This window comes from Diabrotica undecimpunctata, chromosome 1 (assembly GCF_040954645.1).
Source record: "Diabrotica undecimpunctata isolate CICGRU chromosome 1, icDiaUnde3, whole genome shotgun sequence".
NCBI classification, from domain to species: domain Eukaryota; kingdom Metazoa; phylum Arthropoda; class Insecta; order Coleoptera; family Chrysomelidae; genus Diabrotica; species Diabrotica undecimpunctata.
The window spans coordinates 171,445,738-171,467,007 of record NC_092803.1 but is presented as its reverse complement, the minus strand read 5'-3'; the positions used below and the strand labels follow the sequence as shown (position 1 = coordinate 171,467,007).

General features: G+C 38.8%; 2 protein-coding genes across 15 annotated transcripts in view; one reads left to right on the top strand and one right to left on the bottom strand.

Moving 5' to 3' along the window:
- The window catches only part of fdl (beta acetylhexosaminidase fused lobes), a 300,470-nt gene that overhangs the window by 99,830 nt on the left and 179,370 nt on the right, over positions 1 to 21,270 (bottom strand). The window lies entirely within an intron of this gene.
- The window catches only part of s-cup (spermiogenesis-related protein stanley-cup), a 99,740-nt gene that overhangs the window by 731 nt on the left and 77,739 nt on the right, over positions 1 to 21,270 (top strand). The gene's annotated exons all lie outside the window — the stretch shown is intronic.

Sequence of the window (21,270 nt, the reverse complement as noted above, 5' to 3'; positions counted from 1 at the left end):
TTAGCAATACGCACAGGCAACATCACCCGCGAGATGAGATTCTTTAATAAAGACTCTGTGATGATTTTGGGTGAAATTTCTATGACAGCAAAACGGATTTGGTGTCTTTATGTGAAGGCTCTTTAAAGACCGAAAGGAACATGACAGAAATTTTGTTTTTTTGAACACGCTGACCCTTTTGAATGAAATAAAATGAATATTCAGACATTGAATTGGTCTCCTTACAGTCCCGATATGAATACTATTGAACACATGTTAAAGAAAAAAGTCGTCTGTTTTCTTTGCTTCTAAGGATATTAGGAAAATTTAAAAAATAAAAACAAAATGCTCACAAAACATGAGACTACAACCAAAATAACTATTCCGTTGTTTCTCCAAAAGAAAATTTTTAAACAATTTCACGTGTGGCACTAGAAACCTCAAATTATTAAAGTGACGACTATTAGTGATATATAATTATTAGCATGGTTTTGATTAATGTTCGTTCTATAAGATAAAATAAATAAATTACTTTTGTTTCTATGGTAATTAGAATTTCCCCCGAATAGTTGCGATTACAGAGCACTGGCTTGAAGTCAACGAGCATTTTTTTGTAGAAAAAAATATCACAATTGCTTGGTATGATCATCCAAGTTCAACTCAAGGTGGCACCCTAAATTCTTTCTACAAATAACGATTTCTCTCCGGTAGCGAAATATGACTTTCTGTTAAATGAAGCCTTCTTTGAGTTTTCCTTAATTTATAATAAGAATCTTAATCTACATTTTATCGCATTTATATCTCACCTGAGTCTTTCACCGAACTATTTTTTCAGAACCTGCTGCATTTGTTAGATGAACTTTCCAACAAAAGCATAAAAAATCTATGCCGTGACTTAAATATTAATTACGATGCAGCTTATGCTACCCAACTGTCCTTGGTCAATCTATTCGAATCGTATGGTCAAACAATGCAAGTTACTTTTCTTACAAGAATTACTAAAACAACATCTACCATAATTGATTACATTGTCTCAGATTGCTCACCCCGTGATGTACGCTCCACAATTATTAATGCCGAACAATCTGATCATGAAGCAGTATATACCATGTTTAACACTCTTAACAAATCTTCCTCGAAAATCCGATGTTTTGATAGGATTTTTCCGCTCAGAACTTTCGTAAATTCCAAAATTTATGCTTGACTTCTGGGTAGCACTTTCCTTCTGTAGACTTAGACTATAATTTTAGTAATTTTTTAGATAGGCTTGTCTGTATTTTCAATAAGGCACTTTCCTTAATTACAATTAGGCCAAAACATCGAAAACCCTGGACTACCAAACGTGTCCGCATATCAGCCAAGAATATCCGTTTACTACTGTACATCAAAAAATTTACTTTGTCACTAAATATATCAATAAGACAAATAAACCAACTTAAAACTTATCAAAACAGCTAAAAAATGTATTCAAATCAATTAAAATCGTCTGATAAGCTCTAAAAGTATTGCAAAAGGAACTTGGTCCATAATAAACGATGTTTGAAATATAAACTAACACAGCCCAAACATTTTTTATCTTTTAAATTCTGAAAATCTTAATTAATATTTGTCACAACAAGATCCCATTTCCGTAACATATGGTTTTTTAAAGAAAGAGGTTGTCGGCCTCTAGCCCAGCCCCAAACCTGGAGGGCCAGTGACTCTTGTGTTAGGGTTGCCATATCTTAGCCTGTTTTGGTTCGCGGTTGATATTTTTATTTTCAAACTACCCATCGGTCCTGGGACTGGTCAGGGCGTTCCCCTATCCACCACCTAGGGACGCGTCCGATGGAAGACAGACAACTCCACACCTATTAGGCCCATTGGTCAGAGAAGAAGAGGAAGACCCAGAACAAGGTTCTTTGATAACATCGATGAAGACATGACAAATATGGGATTACGTGCTTATCGGACGAAAACCATGGATAGGGACGACTAGAGAGAAATTCTTGAGGAGGCTAGGATCCACACAGGATTGTAACGCCAGAATGATGATGAGATCCTATTTCCTATCTTCCCAATTTAAAAAAATGTCTAGAATTCATTCTTTATAAGACCAGTTAACAAATCAGAACTGGTCCAGACAATCAATAGCGAAGTAAATCTTCTTGAAGTACTGATGGACTAGCCATAAAAATGTTCTCAACATTTATTACAAAATCAGTTTTGCATTTTATTTAACTAATGTACCAGTGATGCTATGTTTCCTGCACTACATGAGGTTTATCAACCACAAAACAATAATCTTTACACTGCCACTGTTTTTTGTGACTAGGCAAAAACTTTTGATTGTGTAAATAAAAAATTTTGATAAAAAACTAAATATCTACGGAATTAGAGGTATTTGTTTGAATTGGTTCCAATCTTACTTGGGCAATCGGACACAACTAGTTAGAGCAAATAATACTGTCGTCTTATACGTCATCTATCCTTTTTTTTTCGGGTATTCCTCTTCCATAGCAATAGCCATGGAATGTTTTCTCCCTTTAGTTCGTTTTCTATTTCCATGTTTGTTTTAAGTCTTTTCTAACTTTCTCTTGTTATGTTGGGGACCAGTATTGCTCTTATTATTTTTCTTTCAAATTTTAGTTAGCTGTTATCCTTTTTTTATTTATATTGAATGTTTTATTTACAAAATACCAAATACTTTAGAGGTTTTTACTTTATTTTAAGTTTTTTAACTACTATAGTTTACAACAAATCCCCGCAAACTTTCCCAAGTTAAGTTTTAATTTATAGTTATAATTTTCATATCACAATGTAACAACTGATCTAATTAAGGTTCTGCATAGATTCATTTTTATTTTCACCCAATTTACAACAATATGTAATGGTAAAAATGGTAAAAACCTTGAATTATCAATGTCTGTCTGTCTGTCTGTACGTCCGTCTCTCTATACGTGAACGCAACTCCTCTGTTATAGGAACAGATAGAATGACACATGAGGTATCGAATAAGTTTTATCCCAAACATGATATTAAGGGTGAGAAATTTAACATCGGACTTTCGGTTTCACAGTTGCAACGGGAACTACTATTTTTAAGATACCGAAATAGTACAATCGATGTATTATTTAATTTTGAAGTGTGTAAACAATATAATTTCTAGCTGTGCGCTTTTGGGTTACAAAACCATCTTCAGAGCTATGCTACAATAGAACAGTGATATAAATAACTAATTTTAAGTTCGCAATGTTTCACTTACCTTAAGTAAGAATATTAATTTTGAGACCCCAAAAAAATGCAAAAAAGTTTACCACTTTTACCCCCCGGCTTTTCCCTAAAACTCCTCTCGTATGGGGGTAAAACCGCAAAAAAATCGATATACCAAGAATCTGTACGCCGTAGAAAAAAATGTTTTAAATAAAAAATGCAGCTAAGATAATTTGAAAAAAAAAAAAATGTTTATGTATATGTATAAATATTCTCGGCAAAATTCAGCTTGTTCGTTTGTTTTTTAGAGGTTCAGTTAAATTTTCGTCTCTGACGACTGGAGTATATCACTACTAGGAGAGATCATTTGGTAACAAAATTACAGAAAATTTTTCCTGTTAAGTCTATTTCCTATTTATTTATTTTTCGTTGAATAAACACAAAACGGGCTGTACACTGGACTCCACAAAAAACACATTAAAATTTTGGTTATGATACGGGATTCAGAACCCGATCATTTATTTATTTATTGGAGTTAAAGTAGCAAATAGAATTAGAAATCTCGAATGCTAGCCTTTTAAATGATTCTTCAAGTGTTTTTAAATTATCGAAAAATTGCAATGAAAGAAGAAATTTATCAAAGACTCTCTAATTCTAAAAGACTCTAAAAGACTCTAAAATTAAGTTTTAAATCTTGGTTTTTATTACATCATAATGAATAATATGTTGAAAATTGGCTGAAAGTTACAGTAGATTCAATCGACAAGTTGTCCCCAAAACAAATTATTTAAATAAATAAAAATAAAAATAATTGGTTTGGGGATAACTTGTTTTAACTAAATTATGAACCAAAACCAATAAAACTTTCAAAGAGATTATGTGATATTAATACTTGAATAAAGTGGTTTAAAAGAAAACGTGCTCGTTTATGAGAACATACGAATCCTCTAACCCCAAATATAATTTATTACGAAAAGGACGACTTTCGACGCGATAATAATATTAATCTCTAGAGACAGTTAACTGAAAATACAGTCTCAGTTACAAGCTGCAAGTTATTATTAGCCGGAAGTTGATCAAAAATGACTCAAAATTAGTGAAATCGTATATCAATCGACAGAGTTACACAAAGAGGGTAACGTAGGAGTTACGAAGTACAATTGCTTGTTGTATTTTTGCATATTCTTTTGCATTATGATAAAACCTTGTAAATGTCATATCTTGTCATTCATTTTTTCACTCTCAAACTTTGCCCTATAGAAATATCCAAAAAAACTCTGGTATTTAATAAAAACTAATATAGTTTGTAAACACAGTTATATAAAAACAAAGAGTTTCGTTTTTATATGTTATGAAAAACCCAATTAAAACTCTAAAATTAAAAATTTCTATGAACTAGATTATGAAAAATATTTTTTGTATGGATTTATCAGCTCAGAGTTTAATTTAATTAAAACATTATATTTAACGGTAATTCATTGGACGAGTACTGAATGAATACATGAATACACTAAGTGGTTTATTCCCTCTCCTGCAAATGAGTGGTTGATAGAATTTAAATTTTTACAATTTTGTTAAGAATACTTCAATTTTAACGTATCTATACCAGGTTAGATTATGAAAAATATTTAATAAATAGAAACCAGTGACGTATCAATTCGTTTATAATAATTATTTACATTTAATTTTCCAACCCATTAATCTTTATTTATTTTTATTTTATATATATATATATATATATATATATATATATATATATATATATGTTAGTTTTGATATTTCCGCGGGAGCTGTATGTTATATCAATGGTATTCCGGGTTTGACTCCGCGTTAAATGTTGTTGGTTTTGATAAAAACCATTTTGACGACGTTTCGGCAAGATCTCACTTGCCATTTTCAAGTCTCTCTGGATGGTCTGCTTCTTGTCGATGTTCGAGTGGAAGTGACGCTACGGGTGTTGGGCAGCTGTCGCCAAGGTAACCAATCACGACAAAGATTGTTACTTTGGCCGGCCAATCACAGCGCTCGTTATTAACTTCGCTGTCATTGGCCTCTCGGCGGAAGTGTGCTGAATTTTCTCAAACACGATGTGTATAAAAGAACAGCACATCTTCCGATCGGGGTCCAGTCGCACATACTCTACTAGCCCCGTTAGACCTTGTTGGTTCGGTGCGCTACCAAGCTACCTTTGAGTTTTATTTATTACCGCTATCCTGTTATCGTCGAAGACGTCCTGAAGTAAAGAAATACTTAATAATGGTTATTCAATTTAGAAGTTAAATCATCGAGAATACGAGAACCGGCGTGTCGACTGCAAAACGCTTCCTGACAGTAGAACACGACTTACTGAGATAGAAAAGACATTGGTCTTAGAACTACCTCACATCGTGTCGAACTGACCACAGCGTTATTTGGGCCTGTCACGGTAAAGAGCGAATAAAAGCCCCGACGGGGACTTGTAATTGCTTTTCCGATCAGGTTGAGCTGCAATAACGTGTCGTCTCCGAAACCTTACGCAAATAGTAACTATATCAAATACTGTTAGCGAAAAGGTAGCTATACGAAGCGACTGGCAGCAGGAAGGGTCGACACGACCGGCATTCTCATACCTCTCTCGAGGAGAGGGAACACGGCTCCACGACGTGAGAAGGCCGACATCTCTGTGGAATTTGAGGTATACACCACGCATCAGAATTCTAACAAATATATAATTCATGTAAGAACATTTTATCTGTAAGAAAGCTCGAACGGTTAGAGAATTCTGATTGCCGGTGTCCCCTCACCTACCACAGAGGTTCGGCGGATCTTCTTGCCCGTAACGGCCGATATCCTAAATAACTCCTTAAATACGAAGATGGACTCTCGAAACTTGAGATCCTCTTCAAGAGCGGCGGTCGTAGATCGTCCAGAAACTCCTGAAAACCAGGAGGACGCTACGGCCGTACGACATGGCGCCCAACACATAGAAGATACCCACACCCCAGACCTGGCTACAGTATTGTCCACGCTGATACAAGCAGTCACAGCTTTAACACTGGTACAACCCAAATCTGAAGCCCAGGAGAAAAAGATCGAGATCCCACAACCAAAATGGACCCCTGCACCACCTCAATACTCCGGCGATGATACCGAAAATCCACAACAATTCGTAGATGACATAATAGACCACATGAGCAATATGAACATCGATACCAAACACTGGATAGCCTACATCCTAGAAAAATCACTAATAGGAGAGGCAGCTCAATGGGCACAGAGCCAATTCACGACTGGTCTGAACTACGAATCATTTTTAAACAGGCTGATCGATCACTTCGACAACACAACGAAGAGATCATCACTAATGTCCAAGTTATACGGACATTACCAAAAATATCAGCCAATAGCCGAATTTATTTCAACCAAGATGGCTCTTTTTCGACGATTATTACCACATATCGACGAAGAAGAACGGTGCAGGGCCATTGCCAACCTAATTCGCCCAGAAATCAGAAAAAGTCTTCGCAACAACATGCCGAGAACTGAAGAAGACCTGAGGCGAATCTGCGAAGAATTGGAAGCAGACGAGAACATTTCACGACGTGCAAATCGACAACCCGACCCGCCAAAAGCCGCAAAACAATCAAACCAGAATCAAGCCAGGGGACAATTTTCACAGAGGCAACCGAGAACTTCTGAGACTATAGATGATTGGAGAAATAGAAATCCAACTCAGAAACCAACGCCGAAACCCCGACAACAACATAACAACCAGGGAAACGACGAGAGGGGCACCCATTAAGCCTCTCTCCAGATGCGGTGCCCCAACTTAATCCAATCAACGCCATGAAAGTTTCAAATCTGCCACGAATCGATGTGAACATCAATTCAAAGAAAGCCCAGGTCCTCATCGATACCGGTGCATCGATGAATTATATCAATCCTGACTTGGTTCAAGCGGCAGATATTTATAAAAGGCGGAGAATGGTCCAGTTGGCTTGCAAACACACCACTACACATAGTCAGGGTACAGTCGAAGTTACGATCGATTTTGGAAGTTTCCAGTCCACAACGAGATGTGCCATTGTCAAAGATCTGAACCAAGATCTAATTCTGGGTATGCCATGGCTCCAAAAAGAAGAGGTACTAATAGACATTAACCGAAAATGTCTACACGTGGGAAAAGAATCACGAAAAGTCCTCTACTGGAAGTCGCATTCAGCCAAACAATGCAACTCAAAGACTCAACTCCAAGATGACCAAGCTCCACAATTTGCAGTCCCAACCGTAAGGGAACTCCTGCAGGAGTACGAAGACGTCTTCGACGATAAACTTAAACAACCCACTACCCGAGACACGGTGATGGAAATCAAGCTGACAGACACACGGCCGATCAATACGAAGCCATTTAAATGTTCTCCAGCTAAGAAGAAAATAATGTTCGATGAAGTCCAGGAGATGCTTGCAGCAGGTGTCATCCGACCAAGTCGATCACCCTATAACAGCCCAGTGGTGATCGTCAAGAAGAAGGATGGCACGCCTCGATTTTGTGTTGATTATCGTAAAATCAACAAGATAACAATCGACGAGGTCTCTGCCCTACCGCCAATCCACGATGCAATTAAAGAGCTAGGAACGGCGAGAATATTTTCGACATTAGATTTGAAGAGTGGTTTTTGGCAAATACCACTACACAAAGATTCGATTCCGCTGACAGCATTCAGTCTACCCGACGGATCGTCTTACGAGTTCGTAGTTATGCCATTCGGACTCAAAAATGGACCTGCAGCCTTCCAAAAATTGGTTACATCAGTTTTCGCTGGTTTCATAGACGAATTTGTAAAAGTCTATATGGATGATATAATCATTTATTCCAACTCCTGGGAAGATCATCAGAAGCATCTCCACCTCGTCCTAGAGCGACTCAGAACACATGGACTCTGGGTTTCGTTGAAAAAATGTCGGTTTGCTACCAACACGTTAGAGTATTTGGGCCACAAAGTAACCGACACAGATACTCAACCCTTGGAAAAACATTGTGAGAAAATCCAAGGTTTTCAGCGACCCAAATCTGTCAAACAACTGAGAAGTTTTATTGGGACAGCAAACTGGCTCCGAGATTTTGTTCCAAACTTCGCAGTCATTATCACTCCTTTGACTGACTTAACATCGAAAAAGAAATATTTCAAATGGACGCCAGAAGCCGAGACAGCTTTCAACACATTAAAAACAGCCCTATCTGGAGATCTTCACCTAGAGCGACCTGACATGAACCAGCCATTTAGCCTGCAGACTGATGCCTCCGAATATGGTATGGGGGCTGTCCTATTTCAAGGCTCGACCGAAGAACGGAAGATAATTGCCTACGCTTCCACTAAACTTCGACCAGCCGAAAGAAAATATCATATAAATGAAAAAGAGTGCTTAGCAGTTATATGGGCACTTAAGAAATTTCGTCACTTCCTCCAGGAGAAAAAATTCACTCTTCTCACCGACAGTACAGCGTTGCTATGGTTAGACAAATACCAAGCCGACAAAGCCAAACTGTCAAGATGGTCACTGCTATTACAGGAATTTAATTTCGAGGTGGTTCATATACCAGGGAAAGAAAACCAACTTCCTAATCACCTCTCACGAAATCCAGCAGAAAATGACCAAACCACAGAAGAAGACATAGACAGTCAAATTGACCGAATCTCCTGGCCAATACAGTCTCCGCCTGAAGCCGAACCAGAGGACTTCCCATTACTCTGCCTTTTAGACGACGAAGAAGAAGGGGCAGAACACCCCATCCTCGACGATTTGAGAGAAATGCCTCTGCAAACCAGAATCGCACGAAGTCACCAGGTGCAAACAGGCATGCAGAGGTTCGTTCGAAGATGGCATAAAATCACCGCCAGAGGCCCGAGGAACGAAGTCGAGCAGAGCCTGCTAGAAGAATTTGTAGTAGAAAACAACACAGCCTACTACACAGCCGGCCAAAACCTCAGAAAAATCCTCGTACCCGATGCTTTCAGACCCGAAGTCCTGGAATGTTATCATGACAGCGAGGAAGCAAATCATCCCGGCCAGGAGGAGACCACAAGGGCCATTAAAGAAGTATACTACTGGCCAACAATCGCAAAAGATGTGACGAAATATGTCAGGTCATGCCTGATATGTGCCACGACGAAGGCCGCAGCCAGACAGCCAAAAGCACCCATTATTCCTAGAGAGCCTGTAAATCCTTGGGAAAGGATATCTTTCGACATTCTTGGGCCGTATCCAGCCGCAAGAGGCACCAAAAATAGATATGTTCTTCTAGCCACTGACTGCCTCAGTAATTGGATCGAGTACAGATGTTCGACAGCCGCAAAAAGCCGGGACATCATCCGTTTCCTACCAGAAGAAATATGTAACAGATGGGGCAGGCCATCCACTATCATTACGGATAATGGTATTCAATTCAGGACAGATGCTTGGGAACGTTTTCTCCGAAAACATAATATCCAAGGCGAACGGAGTCCAATCTACCACCAGCGGGCCAACCCGGTAGAGAGACGAGTCCAAGAATTGAAAAAAGGTCTTCGTGCACGAGTTTCATCCCCTGAGGACCCCAGATGGGAATCCTACCTAGCTGATATTATTTTCAGCCTTCGTACCCGCCAAAATGAAGCCACAGGCCAGACTCCGGCGGAACTTTTACTGGGCTACAGACCGAGAAGATCTCAGGAAACTGAGCACCAGGTGAGACGAGAAGAGACACGCCAACAGAGGGTCGAACGAGCCGTTCAACGAGCCACCCTATACGCCAGGAATCTCTTCCCAGAGAACGAAGATGTCCGCCAACCCAGAACCTACTTACAAGGCGAACAAGTCTTGGTAAGGAACCATACCAGAGGGAACTTCGGCCCCACCTGGACGGGTGGGGCCGAAGTACGTAGAGATCAAGATGTCGACAGAGTCATCCACGTAGACGACATCAGGCCAGCTCCACCACCACGGGATGCCCCCGTATAAGCCCCACGTAAGTGTTTAAACAGACTAATAATTCTCTTTTTTCCCATATAAAAACATTTTTTACAAACTTTTCTAAGTGTAAATCTTTAAAACTTTTCGTCATATTTACAAACTTTGCCAAGTGAATTTGATATTTTAACCGCGAATTTTACAAGTGTTTAAACACCACACATTGACATTTTAGATTTTTCTACATTTTTATACCCTCAAAAAGACAATTTAATATTGAAAATTTTCTCTTTTATTTCATACTCTAAGTATTTTTAAATTTTTACAACTATATTGGAAGATTGCAGAAATCAATTTTACCTAATTTTATTTACAAGTAATATATTTTCAGTTCAAAAGTTTTAGTCTGTCTGGCAACTTCCCAATAGAAGTGTAAAAACTTAGAATAATTTCGAAGCTGATTTAGATTTAGCTGAGAATTATTGTACTTTGACGTTTAATTTTTTTTAATAAATCATCTTAAAACATTTTCCTTGCAGGAATATCTCGCATAACATGTATTTTCGAGTGAAATTATATATTTTATATTATCGTTACAGCTCTATAAGTGTCACAATCATTTCAAGTTTTATAAATATTTCATGCCTTAAAATATTGTACAAGGCGCATTTCAACTTCGATAGACACTCTGCGGTAACCAATTAAATATGTTTCACGAATTTATGCACTTGGGGAGATACCGAGTCGATATTCCACTTAACAATTTTCACACTGTGTATTAATTGTAACCTTATCACAATTTCTTTGTTTTATATATACCTTTTGACTTATAACTTGAACATTTAATGTCTTAATTATGACTATTTTTATTTTTAATAAATGGCCTAGCTATAAGAATTTTCCTTTGCTACAATTATATATTGAAATTATATTGTACCAATGTTTTCGTTTCTTTTACATATGGTTATTAATTGTGAATTTCATATGTTTACTGAAAAATTTTTGTACTGTTGTAAAATTTTCTTAATTTTTTTTCAATAAAAAACACCCTACCAACAGGTCTTCGGAGGGGAGGGAGTGTCGCCAAGGTAACCAATCACGACAAAGATTGTTACTTTGGCCGGCCAATCACAGCGCTCGTTATTAACTTCGCTGTCATTGGCCTCTCGGCGGAAGTGTGCTGAATTTTCTCAAACACGATGTGTATAAAAGAACAGCACATCTTCCGATCGGGGTCCAGTCGCACATACTCTACTAGCCCCGTTAGACCTTGTTGGTTCGGTGCGCTACCAAGCTACCTTTGAGTTTTATTTATTACCGCTATCCTGTTATCGTCGAAGACGTCCTGAAGTAAAGAAATACTTAATAATGGTTATTCAATTTAGAAGTTAAATCATCGAGAATACGAGAACCGGCGTGTCGACTGCAAAACGCTTCCTGACAGTAGAACACGACTTACTGAGATAGAAAAGACATTGGTCTTAGAACTACCTCACATCGTGTCGAACTGACCACAGCGTTATTTGGGCCTGTCACGGTAAAGAGCGAATAAAAGCCCCGACGGGGACTTGTAATTGCTTTTCCGATCAGGTTGAGCTGCAATAACGTGTCGTCTCCGAAACCTTACGCAAATAGTAACTATATCAAATACTGTTAGCGAAAAGGTAGCTATACGAAGCGACTGGCAGCAGGAAGGGTCGACACGACCGGCATTCTCATACCTCTCTCGAGGAGAGGGAACACGGCTCCACGACGTGAGAAGGCCGACATCTCTGTGGAATTTGAGGTATACACCACGCATCAGAATTCTAACAAATATATAATTCATGTAAGAACATTTTATCTGTAAGAAAGCTCGAACGGTTAGAGAATTCTGATTGCCGGTGTCCCCTCACCTACCACAGAGGTTCGGCGGATCTTCTTGCCCGTAACGGCCGATATCCTAAATAACTCCTTAAATACGAAGATGGACTCTCGAAACTTGAGATCCTCTTCAAGAGCGGCGGTCGTAGATCGTCCAGAAACTCCTGAAAACCAGGAGGACGCTACGGCCGTACGACACAGCTGGCTTTTGTAGTTACTGTGCGTTGCGCGCGCTCTTGTAATTGGTCCAGTGCGCAGGTCAGTGGGCGGGGTCTTGGTCGATTCCGTTCTTTCGTTATTCTTCGGGATAATTGGTTTCCATGTTCTTGGCAATCTTTGGGCATCGTCTCGAGAATTTAAATTATTTTCTTGTTTTTCTATCTCTATGGCTTCTCTGATAATTCGTTTTCTCTTGTTTTCGACATTCGCTAACATTACCGTATGTTTAAGGTCAATTTTGTGTCCTGTAGCTAAAGAATGCTGGGCTAGGGATGACGTCGTTTCTTTACGTTCGATGGCATTGCGATGTTCTTCTTGTCTTACTTGGATCCTTCTATTTGTCTGTCCAATATAGGCTCTATCGCATTCTCCACAGGGAATTTTGTATACTCCTTGGTTTTCTAGGGGAATCTTTGTCTTGGCAGATGGTAATATGTTCGCGATTTTTCTGTCGGTGTTGAAGACAGTCTCTATTTTGTGTTTTCTCAGGACCCTGTTTATCTTCTCTGTTGTGCCTTTAATATACGGTAGAGTGGTTTTGGCAATCGGTTTTTCGTCTTCTTTTATTTCTTTTGTTGTTTTTTGTGGTCTTCGTGCCATTTCGATTCTGTGTGTGGAAAAGCCGTTGTTTTTTAACGCTTTTGTAACTTTCTGCATTTCTTCTTTCTTGTGTTCTTCGTCTGTTAGTCGTTCAGATCTTATAGTCAGAGTTTTTATGACTGAATTCAATTGTGCAGGATGGTGGTGTGAATCTGCATGTAGGTATCTGTCAGTGTGAGTTGGTTTTCGATACACTGTATATCCAATGTTGCCGTTTTCTTTCTTTATTATTAAGACGTCTAGGAAAGGTAGTTGCTGATTACTTTCTAATTCCATCGTAAACTTGATCTTGGGATGGATACTGTTAATGTATTCTAGAAATGCAGTAAGTTTGTCTACTCCATGTGTCCATATGATGAAAGTGTCGTCCACATATCTAAGCCATAGTTTGGGTTTATATTCTGCTGTTCTTATTGCCCGTTCCTCTATGTCTTGCATAAAAAGATTTGCTATCACGGGAGATAGCGGTGAACCCATCGGTGCCCCTTCAACTTGTTTGTACCGTTGATCACCATATATAAAATATGTGTTGTTTAAGCAGTGCCTCGTCAAATTTAGGGTATCTTGCGGTACTGGATATTTTCTGCTTATAATTTCCAAGGATTCATTGATGGGAACGTTGGTGAAAAGTGAAACAACATCGAAACTTACTAACAAGTGTCCCGGCCCAAGAGTAACATCTTTTATACGCTCGATGAAGTGGCCTGCGTTCTTAACGTAGGAATCAGCTTCTTCTGCGTAAGGCTGTAGCTTTTCAGCCAGGAACCTTGCCAGTGGTTGTAACGGTGATCCGATGGAGCTCACTATTGGTCGTAGTGGTAATCCATCCTTGTGAACTTTTGGTAGACCGTACAGTTTTGGACATCTCGATGATTTTTCCCGTGGAATAAGTTGAAAATGATGTTCTTTATTAATATTAGATGTTTGTATTTTTGCTTTTGTTGTTTTTTCTAGATATGTTGTCGGGTCAGTCGATATCTTCTCGTATGATGGATCGTCTAGAATATCTTTCATCTTTTGATCGTAGTCTATGACATTCATAACCACCGTAGCATTGCCTTTATCAGCTGGAAGTACAATGATTTCTTTATTTTTGCGCAATGAATTTAATGCCCCTTTTTCCTCGTGTGTTAAGTTTCGTTTTGGCGGTTTAGCTGTTCGTAATATGCGTGACACGTCTTGGCGTATAGTCTCGGCCGTGTCGGATGGTATATTGGTTATTGAACTTTCCACTTCGCATATAATATTTTCAATCGGTATGCGTGCAGGAGCTACTGCGAAATTAAAACCTTTCGAAAGAACACTCTTTGTGGCTTCATCTAGTGGGAAGTTCGAAAAATTATAGACCAGTTTACAGGTATCTTGTTGTGGCGTTTCTCTCGGTTGTTGTTCTAATAATAGTCTCTCGAACTTCTTAATTTGTTTTGTTTTTGTTAAGTCGGCGTTTGTCTCTGCTCGAAAGTTGCTGAGCGTATCTAATATGTTCCATAGTACCGGATGTAATGTGTTGCCAAGAATCAGGTGAAGTTTTAATATTCTCGAGTTTATCTGATCGATTTCTCGTCTGGTGTCATGGATGGATTCTCTAATCAGTGCTAAACTAGCCCGTCTTAGGATGTTTTTGGTTTTCTGGTTCTTTTTGTGAAAACTTAGTTTCATGCTTTTAGGAATTACCTTTTCGTCCCTACACCGTTCTAAAAAAGTAAGATTGCATAGCAGTGTACTTCTTTTTGATCTCATTTTCTCGAATCTTCGAATATCTGGTAGAATTTCCTCCCCGTGAAGGTTAATTATGTTAGTTTTGATATTTCCGCGGGAGCTGTATGTTATATCAATGGTATTCCGGGTTTGACTCCGCGTTAAATGTTGTTGGTTTTGATAAAAACCATTTTGACGACGTTTCGGCAAGATCTCACTTGCCATTTTCAAGTCTCTCTGGATGGTCTGCTTCTTGTCGATGTTCGAGTGGAAGTGACGCTACGGGTGTTGGGCAGCTGGCTTTTGTAGTTACTGTGCGTTGCGCGCGCTCTTGTAATTGATCCAGTGCGCAGGTCAGTGGGCGGGGTCTTGGTCGATTCCGTTCTTTCGTTATTCTTCGGGATAATTGGTTTCCATGTTCTTGGCAATCTTTGGGCATCGTCTCGAGAATTTAAATTATTTTCTTGTTTTTCTATCTCTATGGCTTCTCTGATAATTCGTTTTCTCTTGTTTTCGACATTCGCTAACATTACCGTATGTTTAAGGTCAATTTTGTGTCCTGTAGCTAAAGAATGCTGGGCTAGGGATGACGTCGTTTCTTTACGTTCGATGGCATTGCGATGTTCTTCTTGTCTTACTTGGATCCTTCTATTTGTCTGTCCAATATAGGCTCTATCGCATTCTCCACAGGGAATTTTGTATACTCCTTGGTTTTCTAGGGGAATCTTTGTCTTGGCAGATGGTAATATGTTCGCGATTTTTCTGTCGGTGTTGAAGACAGTCTCTATTTTGTGTTTTCTCAGGACCCTGCTTATCTTCTCTGTTGTGCCTTTAATATACGGTAGAGTGGTTTTGGCAATCGGTTTTTCGTCTTCTTTTATTTCTTTTGTTGTTTTTTGTGGTCTTCGTGCCATTTCGATTCTGTGTGTGGAAAAGCCGTTGTTTTTTAACGCTTTTGTAACTTTCTGCATTTCTTCTTTCTTGTGTTCTTCGTCTGTTAGTCGTTCAGATCTTATAGTCAGAGTTTTTATGACTGAATTCAATTGTGCAGGATGGTGGTGTGAATCTGCATGTAGGTATCTGTCAGTGTGAGTTGGTTTTCGATACACTGTATATCCAATGTTGCCGTTTTCTTTCTTTATTATTAAGACGTCTAGGAAAGGTAGTTGCTGATTACTTTCTAATTCCATCGTAAACTTGATCTTGGGATGGATACTGTTAATGTATTCTAGAAATGCAGTAAGTTTGTCTACTCCATGTGTCCATATGATGAAAGTGTCGTCCACATATCTAAGCCATAGTTTGGGTTTATATTCTGCTGTTCTTATTGCCCGTTCCTCTATGTCTTGCATAAAAAGATTTGCTATCACGGGAGATAGCGGTGAACCCATCGGTGCCCCTTCAACTTGTTTGTACCGTTGATCACCATATATAAAATATGTGTTGTTTAAGCAGTGCCTCGTCAAATTTAGGGTATCTTGCGGTACTGGATATTTTCTGCTTATAATTTCCAAGGATTCATTGATGGGAACGTTGGTGAAAAGTGAAACAACATCGAAACTTACTAACAAGTGTCCCGGCCCAAGAGTAACATCTTTTATACGCTCGATGAAGTGGCCTGCGTTCTTAACGTAGGAATCAGCTTCTTCTGCGTAAGGCTGTAGCTTTTCAGCCAGGAACCTTGCCAGTGGTTGTAACGGTGATCCGATGGAGCTCACTATTGGTCGTAGTGGTAATCCATCCTTGTGAACTTTTGGTAGACCGTACAGTTTTGGACATCTCGATGATTTTTCCCGTGGAATAAGTTGAAAATGATGTTCTTTATTAATATTAGATGTTTGTATTTTTGCTTTTGTTGTTTTTTCTAGATATGTTGTCGGGTCAGTCGATATCTTCTCGTATGATGGATCGTCTAGAATATCTTCAATATTTACGATCAAAAGATGCGAAAAAACGGAAACGAAAAAACGAAATAACGAAAGAACGGAATCGACCAAGACCCCGCCCACTGACCTGCGCACTGGACCAATTACAAGAGCGCGCGCAACGCACAGTAACTACAAAAGCCAGCTGCCCAACACCCGTAGCGTCACTTCCACTCGAACATCGACAAGAAGCAGACCATCCAGAGAGACTTGAAAATGGCAAGTGAGATCTTGCCGAAACGTCGTCAAAATGGTTTTTATCAAAACCAACAACATTTAACGCGGAGTCAAACCCGGAATACCATTGATATAACATACAGCTCCCGCGGAAATATCAAAACTAACATAATTAACCTTCACGGGGAGGAAATTCTACCAGATATTCGAAGATTCGAGAAAATGAGATCAAAAAGAAGTACACTGCTATGCAATCTTACTTTTTTAGAACGGTGTAGGGACGAAAAGGTAATTCCTAAAAGCATGAAACTAAGTTTTCACAAAAAGAACCAGAAAACCAAAAACATCCTAAGACGGGCTAGTTTAGCACTGATTAGAGAATCCATCCATGACACCAGACGAGAAATCGATCAGATAAACTCGAGAATATTAAAACTTCACCTGATTCTTGGCAACACATTACATCCGGTACTATGGAACATATTAGATACGCTCAGCAACTTTCGAGCAGAGACAAACGCCGACTTAACAAAAACAAAACAAATTAAGAAGTTCGAGAGACTATTATTAGAACAACAACCGAGAGAAACGCCACAACAAGATACCTGTAAACTGGTCTATAATTTTTCGAACTTCCCACTAGATGAAGCCACAAAGAGTGTTCTTTCGAAAGGTTTTAATTTCGCAGTAGCTCCTGCACGCATACCGATTGAAAATATTATATGCGAAGTGGAAAGTTCAATAACCAATATACCATCCGACACGGCCGAGACTATACGCCAAGACGTGTCACGCATATTACGAACAGCTAAACCGCCAAAACGAAACTTAACACACGAGGAAAAAGGGGCATTAAATTCATTGCGCAAAAATAAAGAAATCATTGTACTTCCAGCTGATAAAGGCAATGCTACGGTGGTTATGAATGTCATAGACTACGATCAAAAGATGAAAGATATTCTAGACGATCCATCATACGAGAAGATATCGACTGACCCGACAACATATCTAGAAAAAACAACAAAAGCAAAAATACAAACATCTAATATTAATAAAGAACATCATTTTCAACTTATTCCACGGGAAAAATCATCGAGATGTCCAAAACTGTACGGTCTACCAAAAGTTCACAAGGATGGATTACCACTACGACCAATAGTGAGCTCCATCGGATCACCGTTACAACCACTGGCAAGGTTCCTGGCTGAAAAGCTACAGCCTTACGCAGAAGAAGCTGATTCCTACGTTAAGAACGCAGGCCACTTCATCGAGCGTATAAAAGATGTTACTCTTGGGCCGGGACACTTGTTAGTAAGTTTCGATGTTGTTTCACTTTTCACCAACGTTCCCATCAATGAATCCTTGGAAATTATAAGCAGAAAATATCCAGTACCGCAAGATACCCTAAATTTGACGAGGCACTGCTTAAACAACACATATTTTATATATGGTGATCAACGGTACAAACAAGTTGAAGGGGCACCGATGGGTTCACCGCTATCTCCCGTGATAGCAAATCTTTTTATGCAAGACATAGAGGAACGGGCAATAAGAACAGCAGAATATAAACCCAAACTATGGCTTAGATATGTGGACGACACTTTCATCATATGGATACATGGAGTAGACAAACTTACTGCATTTCTAGAATACATTAACAGTATCCATCCCAAGATCAAGTTTACGATGGAATTAGAAAGTAATCAGCAACTACCTTTCCTAGACGTCTTAATAATAAAGAAAGAAAACGGCAACATTGGATATACAGTGTATCGAAAACCAACTCACACTGACAGATACCTACATGCAGATTCACACCACCATCCTGCACAATTGAATTCAGTCATAAAAACTCTGACTATAAGATCTGAACGACTAACAGACGAAGAACACAAGAAAGAAGAAATGCAGAAAGTTACAAAAGCGTTAAAAAACAACGGCTTTTCCACACACAGAATCGAAATGGCACGAAGACCACAAAAAACAACAAAAGAAATAAAAGAAGACGAAAAACCGATTGCCAAAACCACTCTACCGTATATTAAAGGCACAACAGAGAAGATAAGCAGGGTCCTGAGAAAACACAAAATAGAGACTGTCTTCAACACCGACAGAAAAATCGCGAACATATTACCATCTGCCAAGACAAAGATTCCCCTAGAAAACCAAGGAGTATACAAAATTCCCTGTGGAGAATGCGATAGAGCCTATATTGGACAGACAAATAGAAGGATCCAAGTAAGACAAGAAGAACATCGCAATGCCATCGAACGTAAAGAAACGACGTCATCCCTAGCCCAGCATTCTTTAGCTACAGGACACAAAATTGACCTTAAACATACGGTAATGTTAGCGAATGTCGAAAACAAGAGAAAACGAATTATCAGAGAAGCCATAGAGATAGAAAAACAAGAAAATAATTTAAATTCTCGAGACGATGCCCAAAGATTGCCAAGAACATGGAAACCAATTATCCCGAAGAATAACGAAAGAACGGAATCGACCAAGACCCCGCCCACTGACCTGCGCACTGGATCAATTACAAGAGCGCGCGCAACGCACAGTAACTACAAAAGCCAGCTGCCCAACACCCGTAGCGTCACTTCCACTCGAACATCGACAAGAAGCAGACCATCCAGAGAGACTTGAAAATGGCAAGTGAGATCTTGCCGAAACGTCGTCAAAATGGTTTTTATCAAAACCAACAACATTTAACGCGGAGTCAAACCCGGAATACCATTGATATAACATACAGCTCCCGCGGAAATATCAAAACTAACATAATTAACCTTCACGGGGAGGAAATTCTACCAGATATTCGAAGATTCGAGAAAATGAGATCAAAAAGAAGTACACTGCTATGCAATCTTACTTTTTTAGAACGGTGTAGGGACGAAAAGGTAATTCCTAAAAGCATGAAACTAAGTTTTCACAAAAAGAACCAGAAAACCAAAAACATCCTAAGACGGGCTAGTTTAGCACTGATTAGAGAATCCATCCATGACACCAGACGAGAAATCGATCAGATAAACTCGAGAATATTAAAACTTCACCTGATTCTTGGCAACACATTACATCCGGTACTATGGAACATATTAGATACGCTCAGCAACTTTCGAGCAGAGACAAACGCCGACTTAACAAAAACAAAACAAATTAAGAAGTTCGAGAGACTATTATTAGAACAACAACCGAGAGAAACGCCACAACAAGATACCTGTAAACTGGTCTATAATTTTTCGAACTTCCCACTAGATGAAGCCACAAAGAGTGTTCTTTCGAAAGGTTTTAATTTCGCAGTAGCTCCTGCACGCATACCGATTGAAAATATTATATGCGAAGTGGAAAGTTCAATAACCAATATACCATCCGACACGGCCGAGACTATACGCCAAGACGTGTCACGCATATTACGAACAGCTAAACCGCCAAAACGAAACTTAACACACGAGGAAAAAGGGGCATTAAATTCATTGCGCAAAAATAAAGAAATCATTGTACTTCCAGCTGATAAAGGCAATGCTACGGTGGTTATGAATGTCATAGACTACGATCAAAAGATGAAAGATATTCTAGACGATCCATCATACGAGAAGATATCGACTGACCCGACAACATATCTAGAAAAAACAACAAAAGCAAAAATACAAACATCTAATATTAATAAAGAACATCATTTTCAACTTATTCCACGGGAAAAATCATCGAGATGTCCAAAACTGTACGGTCTACCAAAAGTTCACAAGGATGGATTACCACTACGACCAATAGTGAGCTCCATCGGATCACCGTTACAACCACTGGCAAGGTTCCTGGCTGAAAAGCTACAGCCTTACGCAGAAGAAGCTGATTCCTACGTTAAGAACGCAGGCCACTTCATCGAGCGTATAAAAGATGTTACTCTTGGGCCGGGACACTTGTTAGTAAGTTTCGATGTTGTTTCACTTTTCACCAACGTTCCCATCAATGAATCCTTGGAAATTATAAGCAGAAAATATCCAGTACCGCAAGATACCCTAAATTTGACGAGGCACTGCTTAAACAACACATATTTTATATATGGTGATCAACGGTACAAACAAGTTGAAGGGGCACCGATGGGTTCACCGCTATCTCCCGTGATAGCAAATCTTTTTATGCAAGACATAGAGGAACGGGCAATAAGAACAGCAGAATATAAACCCAAACTATGGCTTAGATATGTGGACGACACTTTCATCATATGGACACATGGAGTAGACAAATATATAGACAAGTATATATATATATATATATATATATATATATATATATATATATAGTAAACTCTTAAATATTGGGGAAATCTGCAAGAAATACTCTAATGTGTATCAATTGTTTCGCCGAACGTTTTCGCCAAAGAGAATTAATTTGGCTTCTTCAGGGCTGAAAGAGAATAAATTATAATTAGCTACCATATATTATCTATTAAAACATTATTGATCTTACCGTAACTTAGAATTGTAGAGTTAGAATATTAAAAAACTTTGCTAGTAACATAGTGGTGTTTTTTGTTACTATGTGCAAAAAAAGTTTTTTATAAGAATTGAAATGTATGGTAGCTTCGAACTTGACACGTAAAGGCTTACCCAAGGTTAATCGAAAAACCCAATGCAACTACATTTAAAAGGAGGTAATTCTTTGAAATGTCGGCAATAACTAAATTTTGATT